Here is a 16,521-nt window from a genome sequence, read left to right as displayed (position 1 = left end):
CCTTATTAATTATTCAGTGTCCATTCCAATATGTTAACCAACTACCTTATTAACTATTCAGTGTCCATTCCAGTACGTTAACCAACTACCTTATTACTATTCAGTGTCCATTCCAGTACGTTAACCAACTACCTTATTACTATTCAGTGTCCATTCCAATATGTTAACCAACTACCTTATTAATTATTCAGTGTCCATTCCAGTATGTTAACCAACTACCTTATTACTATTCAGTGTCCATTCCAATATGTTAACCAACTACCTTATTAACTATTCAGTGTCCATTCCAATATGTTAACCAACTACCTTATTAACTATTCAGTGTCCATTCCAATATGTTAACCAACTACCTTATTAATTATTCAGTGTTCATTACAGTATGTTAACCAACTACCTTATTACTATTCAGTGTCCATTCCAGTACGTTAACCAACTACCTTATTACTATTCAGTGTCCATTCCAATATGTTAACCAACTACCTTATTAATTATTCAGTGTTCATTACAGTATGTTAACCAACTACCTTATTACTATTCAGTGTCCATTCCAATATGTTAACCAACTACCTTATTAATTATTCAGTGTTCATTACAGTATGTTAACCAACTACCTTATTACTATTCAGTGTCCATTCCAATATGTTAACCAACTACCTTATTAATTATTCAGTGTTCATTACAGTATGTTAACCAACTACCTTATTACTATTCAGTGTCCATTCCAATATGTTAACCAACTACCTTATTAATTATTCAGTGTTCATTACAGTATGTTAACCAACTACCTTATTAACTATTCAGTGTCCATTCCAATATGTTAACCAACTACCTTATTAACTATTCAGTGTCCATTCCAGTACGTTAACCAACTACCTTATTAATTATTCAGTGTTCATTACAGTATGTTAACCAACTACCTTATTACTATTCAGTGTCCATTCCAATATGTTAACCAACTACCTTATTAATTATTCAGTGTTCATTACAGTATGTTAACCAACTACCTTATTAACTATTCAGTGTCCATTCCAATATGTTAACCAACTACCTTATTAACTATTCAGTGTCCATTCCAATATGTTAACCAACTACCTTATTAACTATTCAGTGTCCATTCCAATATGTTAACCAACTACCTTATTACTATTCAGTGTCCATTCCAGTACGTTAACCAACTACCTTATTAACTATTCAGTGTCCATTCCAATATGTTAACCAACTACCTTATTAACTATTCAGTGTCCATTCCAATATGTTAACCAACTACCTTATTAATTATTCAGTGTCCATTCCAGTATGTTAACCAACTACCTTATTACTATTCAGTGTCCATTCCAGTACGTTAACCAACTACCTTATTAATTATTCAGTGTCCATTCCAGTATGTTAACCAACTACCTTATTAATTATTCAGTGTCCATTCCAGTATGTTAACCAACTACCTTATTACTATTCAGTGTCCATTCCAGTATGTTAACCAACTACCTTATTAATTATTCAGTGTCCATTCCAATATGTTAACCAACTACCTTATTAACTATTCAGTGTCCATTCCAGTATGTTAACCAACTACCTTATTAATTATTCAGTGTCCATTCCAGTATGTTAACCAACTACCTTATTAACTATTCAGTGTCCATTCCAGTATGTTAACCAACTACCTTATTAATTATTCAGTGTCCATTCCAGTACGTTAACCAACTACCTTATTAATTATTCAGTGTTCATTCCAGTATGTTAACCAACTACCTTATTACTATTCAGTGTCCATTCCAGTACGTTAACCAACTACCTTATTAATTATTCAGTGTCCATTCCAGTATGTTAACCAACTACCTTATTAATTATTCAGTGTCCATTCCAGTATGTTAACCAACTACCTTATTACTATTCAGTGTCCATTCCAGTACGTTAACCAACTACCTTATTAATTATTCAGTGTCCATTCCAGTATGTTAACCAACTACCTTATTAATTATTCAGTGTCCATTCCAGTATGTTAACCAACTACCTTATTAACTATTCAGTGTTCATTACAGTATGTTAACCAACTACCTTATTAACTATTCAGTATTCATTCCAGTACATTAACCTTAACCAACTACAGTACCTTTTTAACTTTTCAGTATTCATTCCAGTATGTTACCCAACTACCTTATTAATTATTCAGTGTCCATTCCAGTATGTTAACCAACTACCTTATTACTATTCAGTGTCCATTCCAATATGTTAACCAACTACCTTATTAACTATTCAGTGTCCATTCCAATATGTTAACCAACTACCTTATTAATTATTCAGTGTCCATTCCAGTATGTTAACCAACTACCTTATTAATTATTCAGTGTCCATTCCAGTATGTTAACCAACTACCTTATTACTATTCAGTGTCCATTCCAGTACGTTAACCAACTACCTTATTAACTATTCAGTGTCCATTCCAATATGTTAACCAACTACCTTATTAACTATTCAGTGTTCATTACAGTATGTTAACCAACTACCTTATTAACTATTCAGTATTCATTCCAGTACATTAACCTTAACCAACTACAGTACCTTTTTAACTTTTCAGTATTCATTCCAGTATGTTACCCAACTACCTTATTAATTATTCAGTGTCCATTCCAATATGTTAACCAACTACCTTATTAACTATTCAGTGTTCATTACAATATGTTAACCAACTACCTTATTAACTATTCAGTATTCATTCCAGTACATTAACCTTAACCAACTACAGTACCTTTTTAACTTTTCAGTATTCATTCCAGTATGTTACCCAACTACCTTATTAATTATTCAGTGTCCATTCCAGTACGTTAACCAACTACCTTATTAACTATTCAGTATCCCTTTCACTATGGTAACCTTAACCAACTACAGTACCATTTTAACTAAAAGCCTTTTTTAAGACTGGTTTGTCTAGCTAGAGAAAATAAAAATCACTTAAAAAATTTATTTCATATCTTTACCTTCCCCTTAACCCTGGGAAATTGGATAGTACAGTAATCCTAAGCACTGAAATTCTATTATTTATAAGTGAATTTCAGTGTATAGATTTCTGAATTTGTACCAGGTGGTCAACCATGTACAGTATAAGTAAACCTGCGGTTAAGGTAGTAGGACATTAAATTTGAAAAGGATCATTAGGTGGTATCCTTTAAACTTGTTTTGTCTTTTACCAGACGTATTTGCTGCCCAAGAAGTTGACCTTGATATGTTCTTGACACTAGATGAAATGGACCTGAAAGAACTGGGAATAAAAATTTTTGGACACCGCAAACGTATTTTAATGGTTATAAAAGGTTAGTCTGTCTCTCCGAAGTAACATACTACTTGCTATAGTGTAATGTTATGTATATTAAGGTCTTTAATGGAATTCTATACTTATTGTGACAGAACGAAGTATTTTATTATTAACCCCTTGTTTTTAATCTTTTCAACTTGCAGATTTAGCAAGTAAGAAGCCCTTTTATGGTGCAAACATGACTCCTAATGGACCACCCAGCTATGCCTAGAGAAGGGTCACCCTCTGCATGGGAGTGATTAATCAATTCCTCACAATTAAAGGCTTCGGTGCTGTGTATTGAACTATAACAATTTCCTTATATATATTTAATAACTTGCACAGTGTGCTGACAAAAGATAACATTTGATGAACGCAAGTTGTTTGTATTGAATATTGAAGTACGGTATGTATTTGCTTGTACATTGTTTTACTGGTTATATCATTCTTGACGACTCTGAACAATAGTTTAACCCTCTTGAACTTAAGCTGATGTGCAATATGCTTATGAACTACCCTTTGAAATGCAAACATTGGAAATTTTCTGGTTTTTTCAGACTTTCAGTACAGTATTCAGTTTGTTGACGTTCCATTTTCAATAATGTTCTTTAAACTCAATGGTCAATTTAAGTGCAGTTACATGGAGCAAATCTATTTAAGCATTTGGCTGTGAATGTTTGATATTGAATGCAAGCATTGTTACACTAGTTTTGCTGCTTTTTCCACTGCATATATTATTTCTTAAGCAATGACATAAGTGCTCCAATTGTCACTTTTCTTTTTGCCTGTGTTGTAGATTTACTTTCAGACTTGAAATACCTTTATTAATGTATAAGGGAAGACTGGTTTAGCCTGTCATGAATGTGACCAACTTAAACTTCTAGTACAAATTGTGTTGGATTTAGAAATATTGTAATAGACTAAGTTTATGTATGAACTGTTCTGTCCTTTTGTAGGTAGTCAAGCAAATTTTGTGTGTATTTTCATGTAGTGAAAACACTCCTCATTGTCATACAGACATGTTTTTGCTTCATATTGAATTCAGACTCAGTATTTTCTGTATTGTGTATGCTTCCTTTCCAATTTGCAACTGGATAATTTTGCGATTCATCGTTAAAGATACGGCGATTTGAATCTGTGTATTTTCATGTAGTGAAAACACTCTTCATCGTCATACAGACATGTTTTTGCTTCATATTGAATTCAGACTCAGTATTTTCTGTATTTTGTATGCTATCTTTACAATTTGCAACTGGAGAAGTTTGCGATTCATCGTCAAAGATACGGCGATTTGAATCTGTGTATTTTCATGTAGTGAAAACACTCCTCATCGTCATACAGACATGTTTTTGTTTCATATTAAATTCAGACTCAGTATTTTCTGTATTTTGTATGCTATCTTTACAATTTGCAACTGGAGAATTTTGCGATTCATCGCCAAAGGTACAGCGATTTGAATCTTTCTGTTCTTGTGTTTTCTACGTTGAATTGAAGTTATTTTTTATGTTATTGCTGTCACTCGGCCAAATTGAGGATGAATACCCAGATGCTCGATTTGAAACCAATTCAAGGTATTATTTCAGTTTTCAAAGTTGCGAGTTTTTGTGCAGCTTTGTGCAGCTTGGTCTCATGTAGGCTATTGTAACTTTATAATTTTTTTTTGTTAGTTCATTGCAATATAACATCTTTATAAACAAAAGGTTGCATTTTAGTTAATGTTTTTTTTTTTTAATTGCTCTTATTTTTATCTATAATTTCCATAAGGAAGAATCGATTATTCATCTGTTAGTCCTGTATTTCTTTGATTTAATTTTTTTTTGTCAAGGGAAATATATAACATGTTTAAAGATAGGTTTCATTGACAGTCGTTTATAAGATCACATGTATTGGATTGCATGCAGACATCCTCAGGACTGAATGGTGAACTTGAAGTTCACGGATGTCCTGGTGCCTTATTAATCTATTGAAAAATAGTTGAGGGAATAAGCGATTCAGGCGGTTTTACCTTCGGTGCCTATAGTTCCACACTTTGATGTTGGCATCCCTTTAGAGGAATGAATCTTAGGGCCCTGTAGCATATTTCATTTTTACGTTATAAAAGCTCATTCCATTAGTAGCAATTGTCCTTTCATACAGAGCGAAGAGTTGGAATGAAATGCAATGTGATATTAAGTATAGATTCTTTTACTTTGTGGCATAAATGCCAAAAGTTACTCATTTATTTTTACAGCACGTAGGGTGCTGTCGTGTACGAGGCAGTCACTTTTATAAAGTATATACTGTACGGTATATATATATTTTCATGCATGTTTAATACAAAGTTTATACGATATACAGTACTGTATATATATCCATGCATGTCTAATTTAATATTTAGTGTTTTGTTACTCTTATTGGAAGGAGTGGCCATTCTTGTTATAGCTTTTAGATGCATCTTTTACACAAAATTTTAGAATTTTGGGGATATTTTAGTGAAATTGAATATGATATGGTAGGAATGGCCACTTCTCCTGTAGTCTTAGAAAAAGGAAGAAAAATTATTCATGCTGATAAATTTATCTTGTAGTGTTAGAAAAAGGAAGAAAAATTATTCATGCTGATAAATTTATCTTGTAGTGTTAGAAAAAGGAAGAAAAATTATTCATGCTGATAAAATTATCTTGTAGTCTTAGAAAAAGGAAGAAATATTATTCATGCTGATAAAATTATCTTGTAGTGTTAGAAAAAAGGAAGAAAAATTATTCATGCTGAGAAAATTATGATCGTATATTTTAACAAGAATGGAAAGAAAGGTTTCAATTTTTCATTCTTTATTTTGTTTGGTTTTCAATAAAGTTTTCCAAAGCAGTTTTGTTTCTGATAACCATGAGAGTTGTTAAGAAGTAACTAAAGGTTTTGGTCTATTTCAAGAGTACTTACAAACTGTGAGTACTCATCATTTAACGACGGGATCCGCTCCAGCAAACACGTCTTTAAGTTAATTTTTCCCACAAGAATACTACATAGTAAGTAGGTTAAATCTACCTGTATATGATGTTGACCTTAGATCACCAGCTTTTTTGCTATTGTAACTAAATTAACTTTACCAAATATAAATAACTTTTAACTATGCATTACATTTATTACAGTTGGAAACCCTGAGTCTAAGAATGAAATCATTAGTTATGTTGAGCAATTCCTTGCTTTGTGTGCTGAAAGTTAATTTTTTTTTTATGGTATTTTGAGTTCCATTCTTAATTTTTTGTAGTTTGTTCTGTACAAATAGCTTTACTGTAAAGTATATATAGTATTCTTGATATTAGTATTAAATAGAGGAAATATAAATGTTTGAAATAAAAAAAATTCTTCGTTATAGTGTTAATGTGTACCTGAAATCAATATATAAAATAAGTACTGTATTGGAGTAATTATGAACACTAGTACATGAAAATATAAACTTTGTACTTGTACAATACATCAGCTGTGGTAGTAAGAGAGCTTAGCTACCTTGAACAATGGACTCGAAATCTGTGCAGGAATATTGAATTCCTTAGTCTACAAATAGATACACTACCCCAAGTGTTGTAAAGTAGTCATTACTAAAGGTCTAAGCAGAGTTTCTTCAACCCTTCAAGTTCACCATTAATTTAATGGCCATTTCTTCTTGTTGCTGGGGTATTTGTCTTGATGCTGGTGCAGATAGTCATTGCATAAAGGTCTGTAAAGCAGTACAGTATTACTTTGGTCCTTTGATACACTTTTAGCCTTCTGTTATGTCTGTTCCAGATTTCTTTCTTTCCAATTGCTGTTCAATTTCCCTGCTCTTTTTAGCCTTTTATTCTTTCTACGATTGAATGACCTCCGTGGGCCTGTTTTTACCATAGGGCTGAAATTTATAAATCCATCTTTCCGTTTAACCCCACTTATTTTTCAGTTCAGTTGTGATGGATTTCCCCCCTAGTTGGTACTCTTCGTGTCCCGAAAAATGGTTTGAATATGGTAAGAACAAGACGTGACTAATCAGCACGCTCTTCAGTATCTCGGTCGCTGATCAGGATCACTCTCCAGCCTACTGTAGTATTCAGTATTACAAGTCGAGTGAATAATATTTAAAAGTTCATAATTTATAAATGTCGGTATGATCAACTAACTGAAAAAGGTAGAGAATAAGGGCTTGTGGGTAAGAGTTCTTTATACTACATTTAAAGTATTTGAGAACTCTTTATGAAAAGGAGGCATACCTCAAGCTCCTTATCGGACAAGTAGCTGAAAGTTGAGGGCACTGTTACCCGGATTTAGTCTGCATGAATGAAAAGGTTTGACTGGCTCTTATTCCCTTCTTCATCCTCCCCTCTCTTGGGGAAAGCAGCATCCTGGGTTCTCTGCATAAGCTGACCTCAAGCCACCGCAGGTAAACCATGCTCCCATGTGTACCTAGTATTCAGCTAATACTGTTGCGTCCCCATACCCTGGCGAGGTACTATTGGGAAAGTCTGGGTTACAACAGTTTTCCTACAAAAAGACTCGGAATAACTTTACATAGGCAGTCACACTTCTAAATATCTCAACACAGCTTGCGTAGGTCGATTACCTTGCATAGCCAGGTTTTAGCAAGGTGCAAGGACTCCTTATTTTGAGTACTAACATACTCGGATAAGGAGTCCCCGGGTAATGCCAAGAGCCAGATTGGCAGGGACGTCCACCCTTCCTAATGGGTGAGTCAACCCTAAATAAATAGCGTAGGGTTGTATTCCAGTTACGGTACAAATGACAAATTCGTCGATAATTTGTATTTTTCCTAACGATACAAACCTTAGCTATGTATACAAACTTGCCCTCCAGGCCTATCCCCTTGAAGTTCTAGCTCCAAGCAAAGTGAGCTAAATCACCGGTGTGCAAGTGGAAGCGGTAGCAAGCTAACCTCCCCCTATTCCTGCTAACTAGCGGTATGGGTAGTTAACCCTCGCTAAATTTTAATGGCTCGTCATTTCAGCTTCGCAGAAAGTAATACCCCTAAATAAATAGCTAAGGTTTGTATCGTTAGGTTTTAAACCGAGTAACATTATATATCAATAGTCTGGGCTTTTCTACCAAATCATTTGGTGAGGGGATGGCACTCAAATGGTTAAAATAGGCTAATGTCTACAGTGTACCACTAACCAAACCATAACCAAATTCCTGAGTGTAGAACTACAGCAGGCTTCAGTAGATATGCTGCAAAGCCTCTGTCACTGTCCACAACGAAGTATTGTTTTGGAAACATGAAAAGAGATTTTGCCAAGCTTCCATATTTTTAAGGATGACTCAAATTGCCTGAAAGTTTTAAAATATGCATTTTGATACAATACTATATGTTCAAACGTAGTGTTGAATCCCCTGGCTATTGCCTAGATTATGTTGCAACACTACAATGGCTCGAAAAAGGAGGTGTCAAGCACAGAACACTGCAACCAATTTGGAAGGTACGTTTGCAAGTGTTTTAATTAAGTTCTAATGTAGCCATTAAGAACGAATTTGTTAGGATTATTTATATAGTTGCTGAATGGCCTAAAAAAGCAGTGTCAACAATGAAGCACAAATCTCATACATTATTAGGATATTGTGGTCTCAGTAAGTAATACTAAATTTTTTGAATGTACATGAGAGAGCTAAAGCCCCAGAGAAGGTCATGCAATGGCTGTTGATTGCAGGTAGATATGTAAACCCCTAAACCCCTCACTCATATATCGCTAGGACGGTAAAGATGCAGACACGACGTGAAACTATGGAGTGTACTCTCATCCAAAAATTTGAGACCAGGGTGCTTCTAATAGGCTACGACCAAATTTTGATGGCATTTGTGGACTATGAAAAAGCCTTTGGTAGTGTGCATTGGCCAATTTGTGGAGAGTCCTGCGTTATTATGGAATTCCTTTTAAGTATGTAAATTTGATTGTCTGTTCATGAGCATAGCAAGTGCAAAGTTAATGTTAATGGAGTCTTATTAAATGAATTTCCAGTGAACAGCAGAGTACTCCAAGGGAATGTGTTGTCACCCATGTTGATTATCCTCCTCATCGATTTGGTAATGTGTAGAACAGTCAAGAGATGGTGGAGAAGGATTGGACTGGATTGGCGATAGCAATTTAGTAGAACTAGAGAATGCTGATGATGCCGTCCTAGTTAGCAGAACACCCGCAGGATTTGCAATACTTGCCTACCAGAATGCATAAAATAACACACGAGGTTGGGCTGAAGATAAATAGAAGAAAGACAGAGATGATAAGAATGGAGTATGCAATGGAAGATGAAATATCATTGGAAGGAGAAAGGATTAATGAGGTAGAATCATTTAAGTATTTATGAACTATGATCTCCACTACAGGGTTTTTAGAATTCGTTTAGTGAAAGATTGAAAAAAGCAAATCAGACAATGGTTAGGTTAAGTAAAATTTAGAAATCAGATAACCTGAAATTGCATATAAAAATCAGACTATGGACATGAGTCATGGTATGACAATGAAAACATCTCTAATAGATTTAGTAGAATTGAGAACAGAGCCCTCAGTAGGATATTGGGAGTTAAAATACAGGGCAGGATGAGATCATGATGAGGGGTAGATGGAGATGGTTTGGGCATGCTCTTCGCACTCTCCAAGAGATTAGTTCATCAAACGTTCAGCTTTCAGCTGGCTCCACAAGGTACTAGAAGAGTTGGAAGGCCCAGGCATACGTGGCTGAGGACTATGAAGTGCGAAGATGATTAATGGAGAAGTAATGTATTAAAAGCTCAAGAAATCTAACCGAGACCCTTTGTGTCAATAGGCGTAGGAGGAGATGATGATAATAATGGTATACTGTACTTTTATTATTGTCCTTGCTGTACTAACTTTTTATCCTTCAATTATATCTGCAACTTGAAACTCTTCCTTTATACTGCAACATGAATGGCCTCCCAATCCCATTCCTTCTGTTGCGAATTCATAAAACCTAAACATATTATCTAATCCTTAGTCCCATAATTCCATCCATTTAGCCTCCTGCTTTATCTGTTTATGTTTCATTTCAATCAATTTGACGTTTAATCCCTACTCTAAATAGATAAGGGCGTTCCTTAAGGCGGGTTTACACGGCCGAGCAGCTCGCCGAGCCCGGTTGTCGAACCTACTTGTAGAACGGCTCGAAGAGCTTTCAGACAGTACATCGAACCTCAGTGTGCCTCGTGCTAAAACAACGTCAACATGTCTCTCGACCAGGACCATTTGATAGCCATTGCTTTAGCAGTGGCACTAAGAAGGAAAAAAAAAGATCAAAGTGGACGAAGGATTGGCTACTAAAAAGAGAGAAATTTTCACACACCAACTTGCTTATTGCTTTAAAATTAATTCTTTCAATATTTCATGCAGAGCCGCTATTCCTTTGTTTCTGGCTACTTTATTGGAATAGTCTTTTGATTTAACTTTCCATAAAGCTGGATGAGCCCGATATGTATGTATGAAATCAAAGTACGACTTCCTTCTCATTCTTACTTTCATTAATGGCAGCCATTATTCATTTCTTTGATGACGTTTCCTCTAGCAGGTTTGAATAACAAGTTCGATGCTCGACACCCGTTCACACCGCTCGTCAAACAATGTAGCTCCGCCCACAAAAGTCAAGATGAGCCTGACTTTCATCGAGCCGCTCGACGAGCGCGCTCGACAACCAAATAGGCCGTTTACACGCTCGAACATCAATTCAAACACAGGGTTGTCGAGCCAGGCTCGACGAGCTGCTCGCCCGTGTAAACCCCGCTTTTGCACCGAATCGCAGCGGTGCCCATTTAGTTTCCTGATCGCTGATTGGTTGGACAAGATAATTCTAACCAATCACATAGCAGGAAACAGTATGTTAAAATGCAGCCTTGTCTACAATGGCATGAAGAGATATGACTCTCAAGAACCTGTGTATTACATAAGGTATAACAATTAAAAAAAAAAGTAGGGAACAAGTCACTCAAAATGCATGCGTTTTTGAAGAATAGTGATGCAAATCTCGAACATGGTTAATGATATAAATTTCTATAATGGAAATGTATTTCTTACAATGGCTAAAATTTGGTAGTAATTAGTAGATCGCGCTCACAATGTCGAATTGATGAATACCTTACTGTATAATGCAGAGGTAACACCAAATATTAAGTTATACTATTTTTTAAAGGTTTAATTATAGAGAATATTTGAATAATGCCCAAGAGAGTGATGAGAATATCTAATGCTTGATTATATTTGATGTACATTCATAAAACGTTTTTGTTAACCACTGAAATTATCATAATTGCTGTTACAAAGGCTAGGCTATTCCTCGGATGGCTCTGAATTATTATTATTATTATTATTTGCTAAACTACAATCCTAATTGGAAAAGCAGGATGCTATAAAGCCAGGGGACCCAACAGGGAAAATAGTCCAGTAAGGAAAGGAAAGAAGGAAAAAGTAAATATTTCATGAACAACAACAACACTAAAATAAATACTTCCTATATAAATTATAAAAAACTTTAACGAAACAAGAGGAAGAGAAAATAGATGGCTCTGAAATACTACTACTATGACGCCATGAGGTTAGTCTATGTCGTCACGGAGCCAAATCATTTCTATAGAAGTCAGTAATGTAAATCTTTGTCCTACAAGCAAGGCACACTACAGATTATCTTAATCGAAGATGAAAATATTCAAGCCAAACACTTATTTCCACATAGATATTTCCGATTACACCGATTTGGATAGTGTCTGTCCAAAACACCAACTACCCATCTGCTTATAAGTACCAATTCCATCATAACAGGTTCCTTCTACCAAAACTGAAAATGTTTAAACTCTATAGAATTATGTCATTCAAAGCAACGCATCTGTAACTGTCGGACTCAACAGCAACGTGAGATTTTCCTCCTCTCTCCAATGCAAAGCATTTTGTTTTAAGCAAATGCTCGAGTTTATAAAGTTTGTTGTGAAGTGAAGTGGTGAACACGTGTATCTTGAACCGGCGAGTCGTGGTAAGTGTTACTTATGAGAATATCTTTAAATGCGTTGTAACTATTACTTACAAGAATATCATGTTATTTCTAAGTTACTTTTGTTGTCTATAGTGACGATTCCAGCTAGCATACCTGCGATTTGTAGAAAAAACTAATCTGTTGTATTTAGGTAGACGAGTTTTCCATTTGTAGCCTATGCGTTCGATGTTCTATTGCATACTATGTCGTTTGTTGTTTCAGCCAAGGTCGGATGTACCAGTTTTATTTTCAAACATATTGATATTATTAATTCGAAAAACTCGAATCTATCGGAAATTAGTAATTACAGAAATATTAATGAATGATATTACCGTATATCCTTGCAGTTTTCTGTTAAAGTCTCGAATTGTAAGTACGATAAGAAAAAAAAAAAACGCTGAAATCTGAATGTTTCAGACTTCAATGAATTACATTAATGTAAGTACATCAGTATATGTGTTTATTCATATTTATAATGTTCGTTATTCACCTGAAAGTCGTATTAACGGCAAAATACTCGCTTTCACGGTAAAATACTTGCTTTCACAGTAAACACGTGTAACAAAGCATGTAGCCCTATTATTTCCTCTTAACTCCACTACATGTTTGTACTTCGATGTATTTTCTTCAAAATTTAATGAATTTGCCCTCGAGTCATACGTCACATGTCTACGAATTGTTGTTGAAATTTGTTTTGTACATTTTGTGTAATGTTCACAAAATATTCACCCTTTACTTGACAATGAGATTTTTAAAGTACTACTGCGCAATTGTACTGTACTCTATACAATATATTCGATTCATCCTTGGGTTATACCGAACATGTCAACCAAGTTTGGTCAAAATCGGTAGAGTATTTTTTTTTTGTGGAAAGTTGCTCTCAAAACGAGTTTGGCGAAGGCGATGAGCAAAGGGATTTGTTTAAAACACACTGTATAATGTAGAAAAATATTTATGTAGTACAGGTTTTTTAGAGTTTAGTTAAAGATTGAAAAAAAGCAAGTCAGACAATGGCTAGGTTAAGTAAAATTTTAGAATCAAATCGCCTAAAATTTCATATAAAAAGCAGACTATATATCAGTTTAGTGAGATCGGTGTTACTCTATGGACATGAGTCTTGGTATGACAATGAAACAATCTCCAATAGATTTAGTAGATTTGAGAATAAAGCCCTCAGAAGGATATTGGGAGTTAAATGGCAGGACAGGATAAGAAATGAAACTATAAGAGAGATTACTAGAGTACCTCATGTGGATGGGATCATGATGAGGGGTAGCTGGAGATGGTTTAGGCATGCTCTTCGCACTCCCTATGAGAGCTTAGTTCATCAAACTTTTAATTGGGCCCCACAAGGCACTAGAAGAACTGGAATACCAAGGCCTACATTTGCTTATGACGATAAAGCGCGAAGTAGATGATGAATGGAAAAGTATTGAATTAAAAGCTCAAGATAGAGACGACTGACGAAATCTAACCGAGGCCCTTTGAGTCAATAGGCGTAGGAGGAGATGATGATACTGTATATCAGAATATTACCCAGCCTTCTAGACTAACTCGTTACTTTTATAATTATTATTCCAACTGCCATATAAGCACATAGGCTACAACTGTTGTGTAATCCATCTGTTGCACTCAGTTTCTGAAGGCCCTCGTAGGCCCCAACACCGGGTTGTAACGAAAATGGCTAAATTATTATCGTAGGCGAAAATAAAGACCTTTTATAATGGGAGGTTAGTTTAGTTAACAGTGTAGGAAGATGGCTTAAATACCCCGGAAGAGCGAATGTTTGTGCAAGATTAGATAGGTCTAGAGTTGTAGTAGGCATTTGTGGTTTGTGGATGAAGAGGCAAGCGACTTTTATGTAGTAATTTACTTTGAAAGCACGTCTTAGGATAAAGACTTCATATTGAAAATATACATTTACGTATTATAACCCTCCAAAACGGCCCATATCTACGAAAGATCTTGAACAAATATACATTTAACGGTAGTTTAAAATTAGCCCGTGGCTATATTTGGGGCCTTGGGATAGAAGCCGCTGATAAGACTCTCGAGTCTTGACCTACATTTCTCCCATTAAGGTTTTCAAAAGTTTCTGGGAATCTCTTTTAACACCTGCAGGCTGCATCTGGCCTGCAGGTACAATGTAGTTCTAATATAAGTTTTGTTTCTTTTAGCTTAGCTGTTTAGAAGGATTAATCTTTTATTTATTTTGGGATACTGTTTTGTGGTGTGTTTACGGCAGCGAATACTACAGCTATTAAGTGAAAAAAAATATAAATTAGGCAATTTTGTGTGTATTACAGGTACCCTTGTGTCCTGGGGTTTAACTATATCAGTAAATATTGTAACGATTGTTACTGCATTATGTAAAAATTACCCTGACTAGAATTGGCAAGGTACTACAAACACACACTCTCTCTCTCTCTCTCTCTCTCTCTCTCTCTCTCTCTCTCTCTCTCTCTCTCTCTCTCTCTCTCTCTCTCATGGCACTGAATTTTTTAGTAGCTCTGAATATAATTTTTGTTTTGGAACTAAAATGAATATTTACAAATTAGGTGGAATATCATAAATGAAATTATGATAATCGTAAATCCACGCAAAAAAATTCAATCTAATAATGTTATTTATTGTTGCTATTATTGATGTTTACAAACAAACAAAACTAAAATTAAGAGAGGGAACTATTATGATTTATACACGTGAACTGACTACTAAATTTGTGAAATAAATAACCTACAAAAATGACTGTGCATAAAACAGAGAGAGAGAGAGAGAGAGAGAGAGAGAGAGAGAGAGAGAGAGAGAGAGAGAGAGAGAGAGAGAGAGAGAGAGAGAGTTTTATTTACGGGAAAGTATTGATTAAAGTCAAAGAATATGAAGTGAATTATCAAACACGGAGTATGCAGAGAGAGAGAGAGAGAGAGAGAGAGAGAGAGAGAGAGAGAGAGAGAGAGAGAGAGAGAGAGTTTTATTTACGGGAAAGTATTGATTAAAGTCAAAGAATATGAAGTGAATTACCAAACACGGAGTATGCAGAGAGAGAGAGAGAGAGAGAGAGAGAGAGAGAGAGAGAGAGAGAGAGAGAGAGAGAGAGTTTTAATTACGGGAAAGTATTTACTAAAGTCAAAGAATATAAAGTGAATTATCAAACACGGAGTATGAGAGAGAGAGAGAGAGAGAGAGAGAGAGAGAGAGAGAGAGAGAGAGAGAGAGAGAGAGAGAGAGAGAGAGAGTTTTATTTACGGGAAAGTATTGATTAAAGTCAAAGACTATGAAGTGAATGATCAAACACGGAGTATGCAAGATTGAGAGAGAGAGAGAGAGAGAGAGAGAGAGAGAGAGAGAGATCCATTCTTGCATGGCAATGTCTAACTGCAAAAGATAAACGGCAACGCCTAAATTGGAAAAGTATATATGTCCTTACCTTACGTAACACTCGTCTGGGATAAGCTGATGAATTCTAAATAATTCTACCAAGAAACCCACCCTATTCACACGCCATTCATATATTCTCAATCATTATTCATCCGGACATACAAACTTATTTGCCTCGAGAAGATCGAGAGTTGAATTCGTAATCAGCTTAACTGCGTAAGTTCGCGTAATAGGTTTCACCCCGGTTATTTTCCTGGTGTAACCAGAAGCAACGAGATGCAAGTTGCTTGCAATAGATATTTGATATGTTTTCATTCACTACAGTAGGCCTACTAAAACAATGATTTTTTTTTCCACATTCTTAACAGTTTTGTTACACCTCGGTCTAATGGATCATGAAGTGTTAAGCCATATGGCGTTAATTGGTAGGCCTATTACTAAATACACGAAACTACCTTGAATGATGAAGATAATAGAAATAGTAGTGATGACCATGAGCATGCGACATTTTATCAATTTTTAAAGACTTCTTTAAGATACGAATGTAGAGGAGCGTGGAAGAGTTCTAACATAGCGATCTATTGGAAGTTTCATTGTGAGTGAGAACCAAAGGAATCTCTCTCTCTCTCTCTCTCTCTCTCTCTCTCTCTCTCTCAATGATGGACCAAATCTAGAATCAGTTGAAGTTTTACATTAGGAAAATAGGGATAGTCCTATTTATATCAATCAAGCGTAAGAGTAGTCAATGGATCTATTAGTGAAAACTGATCTTTTAAAACATAAACAATATGTGAATTAAAATATATTGAAAGTATTTTCTAGTGTTATCAGTTTTCATGTTATTTCAATCTTAATTATCAGCC

General features: G+C 35.1%; 1 protein-coding gene and 1 pseudogene across 1 annotated transcript in view; both read left to right on the top strand.

Annotated features, from left to right (window-relative positions):
* LOC137628504 (protein bicaudal C homolog 1-B-like) overlaps positions 1 to 6,313 on the top strand; it is a 72,676-nt pseudogene extending 66,363 nt beyond the window's left edge.
* A 5,815-nt stretch (positions 6,314 to 12,128) lies between these two features.
* Positions 12,129 to 16,521, top strand: part of LOC137628783 (L-asparaginase 1-like) — a 303,952-nt gene continuing 299,559 nt past the window's right edge. Inside the window, exon 1 of the mRNA XM_068359997.1 lies at positions 12,129 to 12,280. The gene's annotated coding sequence lies outside the window, so the exon portion shown is untranslated. The remainder of the gene's footprint in view (positions 12,281 to 16,521) is intronic.

This window comes from Palaemon carinicauda, chromosome 36, assembly GCF_036898095.1.
Source record: "Palaemon carinicauda isolate YSFRI2023 chromosome 36, ASM3689809v2, whole genome shotgun sequence".
Classification (NCBI taxonomy): domain Eukaryota; kingdom Metazoa; phylum Arthropoda; class Malacostraca; order Decapoda; family Palaemonidae; genus Palaemon; species Palaemon carinicauda.
The sequence above is the reverse complement of the archived record's forward strand: the minus strand, read 5'-3'. Positions and strand labels throughout refer to the sequence as shown.